Source organism: Macrotis lagotis, chromosome X, assembly GCF_037893015.1.
Source record: "Macrotis lagotis isolate mMagLag1 chromosome X, bilby.v1.9.chrom.fasta, whole genome shotgun sequence".
Lineage (NCBI taxonomy): Eukaryota > Metazoa > Chordata > Mammalia > Peramelemorphia > Peramelidae > Macrotis > Macrotis lagotis.
The window spans coordinates 669,693,674-669,697,526 of NC_133666.1; the positions used below are offsets into that span (position 1 = coordinate 669,693,674).

Below are 3,853 nucleotides of genomic sequence, written 5' to 3' on the forward strand. Positions count from 1 at the left end.
TAATGTTTTCTCTGAGTAGAGTTGACTTGAGAAATAAAGTCACAGTCTGGTCCGGCAGGCAGCCTTTTACACTTGACCAAGAAACTATAGCCTCTTGGTTTCTATGAAACCTAGGAGGGTTCAACAGCAAAGCCATTATGTCCTAGAGTGGAAAGAAGACAGATCTGGGAGTCGAGAGACTTCACAAGTAGGGAATTAGCGAGCAGTTTGTCTGAAAAGGAACTGATGATTTTTAATGTACTACACGTATATAAAGAATGTGATTTTTGTGTTGTATTCAGAGAGGCATAAGGGGTGGGGGGAGGGAAGCAAGACTGGGGGAAAATCGTAAAACTCAAATAATATCTTTAATAAAAATAAATAAAAAAATAAATAAAATTATACACAGTGTATGAACATAGATATATAGGTTGTACACACACACACACACACACATATATATATGATAGCAGGCATATAGGTTCATTGATATTAATATCGGGCTGGTGAGGTTGGTATAACAAGTTGAAATTTTTTTCTATGTCTTTGATATCTCATTGTCCTTCAGATACTTTGAAAATTGTTCCCTCAAGTTCTTCCAATTGTGATTCCTTCAACAAGGATCTTCTCTGTGAATATTTGTTCTAATACAGTTGATTTCCTATATTGGTTCTCATACCAGTTCTATCTCCCCTATGAACACACCTGGTACTGTGCTTTTAGAATCTGTATATTGTTCATATTGGTAAAAAAAAGTTAATTATAAAAGTATTTATAGAATTTAAAAAAAAAAGAGAGGTATAAGGAATAAAGAGGCAAGAGTCCTGTGGTTCTTTCCTAGTTAGATTATAGCTGGAGTATTAGGTTTAATTCTGGGTGCTATGTTTTAGGAAGGACTGATCATCTGAAAAGCCCCTAGAATGGATCAACCGGAATAGTGAAATGCCTCAAGTTCGTTCCTATGAACGAGTTCCTGGAAGATGGAGCCGTCCAACTTGACTGGCACATTAAGTAAATTGTCTAAGATGCCATGGCTGGTTAATAATCTGTAAAGGGCAGCTAGGTGGCACAGTGGACAGAGCACCAGCCCTAGAGTCAGGAGGACCCGAGTTCAAATGTGACCTCAGACACTTAAATAATTACCTAGTTGTGTGACCTTGGGCAAATCTCTTAACCCCATTGCCTTTCAAAAAAAAAATAATAATCTGTAAGATTTTATTTAGCACCAACTGTATAGCAAACACTATGCTAAACTCTGACAATATATGGGTAAATATTTTATTACATTGTTGGGAAAACTTTATTTATTAAAATTATTGAATCTAGCTTTATATGTCAGAATATTGTCTACCCCCAAATTTTACCATAGAGGGAAATCTACTGTTTATAAGAAATACTACAATATCCCACCAGGTGCTTGTGGTGGATCTATTTAGGTCTTGTTTTGGATGGCTTATGTCCTGTGTTTCCCAAGTTAGATTGACTTATCTATTGATGGACCTCTCCAATTGCCCCTCTCTTGGGAACTAACTACTGTGAGGCCAATTGGGCCAATGTCCTTATAATCTCTATAGACTGTAACCTCACAAAAACTTCAGGAAGACACCCAGCCTTCTTTCTAGCTCTCTCCCTACCCAAAGACCTAATACATTTCTTTCTAAAACTACTTCAGCTTCTACTTCCAGTGAACACTGAATGGCGGACAACGCCAGTGCTGCAGGAGGAGCGGGCGGCCCCAGGGGGCCCAGGGAGGAAAGGCTGAAGACAAGGAGTGGATTCCCGTCACTAAGCTGGGCCACCTCGTCAAGGACATGACAGTTGAGTCTTTGGAAGAGATTTCTCTTTCCTCCCTTCCTATCAAGGAGTCTGAGATCATAGATTTCTTCCTGGGATCTTCATTGAAAGATGAGGTTCTGAAGATCATGCCTGTTCAGAAACAAACTAGAGCTGGACAGTGTACCAGGTTCAAGGCTTTTGTGGCCATTGGTGACTACAATGGCCTTGTTGGTCTGAGTGTCAAGTGTTCCAAGGAAGTGGCCACAGAAATTCGTGGTGCTATCATTCTGGCCAAGCTTTCCATCATTCCTGTGAGACGTGGCTACTGGGGGAACAAGATTGGCAAGCCTCACTCAGTGCCCTGCAAGGTCACTGGGTGATTCTGATCGGTTCTGGTGTGCCTAATCCTGCCCCTAGAGGTACTGGCATTGTTTCTGCTCCTGTGCCTAAGAAGCTCCTAAGGATGGCTGGAATTGATGACTACTGCACTTCTGCAAGAGGCTGTACTGCAACTCTGGGCAAGTTTGCTAAAGCTACCTTTGATGCCATCTCTAAAGCATACAGCTACCTAACTTCAGACCTGTGGAAGGAGACTGTGTTCACGAAGTCTCCCTATCAGGAATTCATGGATCATCTTGTGAAGACTCACACTCGAGTGTCTGTTCAGAGGACCCAGGCAGCTGCTGTGGCAACCACATAGATTTGTTTTTTATAAACAAGGAATAAATTGATCTATGCATGCTAAAACAAACAAACAAACGAATGAATGAATGAATAAATAAATAAATAAATAAACAAACACATAAATAAATAAATGAATGAATAAATAAATAAATAAATAAATGGGTTGAGCTACTTCAGATTTTGGAGTTTGTTATCATGACTAAAAGTTACAAAGGCAAAAGACAGTTTCAGCTCTCAAAGAGCTTACAATCTAATAAGGGAAACAACATGCAAATCACTCTGTATACATAAACTATAGTGTTGGATAAGCAAATCTGAGAATCAGTTTCTTGGGAGTTGGTAGACAATAGCTATAAGAATTCTGATTGAGTGATAAATATGAATTTTGTAAACCTCAAAACAGAAGTTACCAAGTAATGATGATAGAGGGAGACCCTGGAAGAGGTTGTGGAGGGATTCACTTGACTGAAAGGAATGGGATCTTCTGGGAGAGGTATACCCATCATTCCAGGGAGTCTGATAGTTGTAAGTCAAAGACAGGATGCCAAAAGGAAAGCAAAGATATTAACATAATAAGGAAGACTACTCTCACTTCCCCTAGAAGACAGAAGATGTGGTGCAAGAGAATGATGTTTTTCACCCTTGCCCCAGTTTCCTAGGGTACAGATTTAGTTTTTAGAACCTTTCTGAACTACTTAGAATACACAGGCAAATAGCAGACTTTTGTGGTAACTCAGAATAGATAAAGTATTTCATAGGAGAAGGAGAAGTAAAGAAAGAAGAGGATCAGAAAAAGGAGAAAAGGAAACTTTGGAATACAGTTGGCGATATTTATTCTAAGAAAACATTTCTTTCTCAAGGGCAGGAGTCAAGGGGAAGTAACTTTTAAAATTGCAAAAGAAATCCTTTTAGACAAAACTACAGTCTCTTATTCAAAAACAGTTAGTAGTAGTTATATCAATGACTAAAAGGGCAGCTAGGAGGTACAATGGTTAGAGCACTGGCTCTGGAGTCAGGAGGACCTAAGTTCAAATCTGACCTCAGACACTTAAAATAATTACCTAGCTGGGTAACCTTGGGCAAATCACTTAACCCCATTGCCTTTCAAAAATAAAAATAAATAATACCAATGACTGAAACCATTGGCTTTACTGTGTTCTGGTATAGTTTATTATATTTTATTTTTCCTTCAATATCAATTGGGTACTTTCTAATGTTAGGTCACCTGGTAGTTGAAGAATTAATTCAGCAAAATGGAGCAAAATAACAATGGCTCCTGTTTTCCTCCCACATGGAAATGGGGAGCAAAGAGGATTCTTGCTACCTCATCTTGACTAGCTGGGAGAAGTGAAATCAGTGCTAGAGAGGGAAGCCAGGGAGGCTGTGTCAACAGAAGGGACCCAGGTCTTCGTTA

General features: G+C 39.3%; 1 pseudogene; it reads left to right on the top strand.

The window, feature by feature from the left end:
* The first annotated feature begins 1,775 nt into the window (after nucleotides 1-1,775).
* On the top strand, nucleotides 1,776-2,455 carry LOC141497860 (small ribosomal subunit protein uS5 pseudogene; annotated as a pseudogene).
* The last annotated feature ends 1,398 nt before the right edge of the window (nucleotides 2,456-3,853 follow it).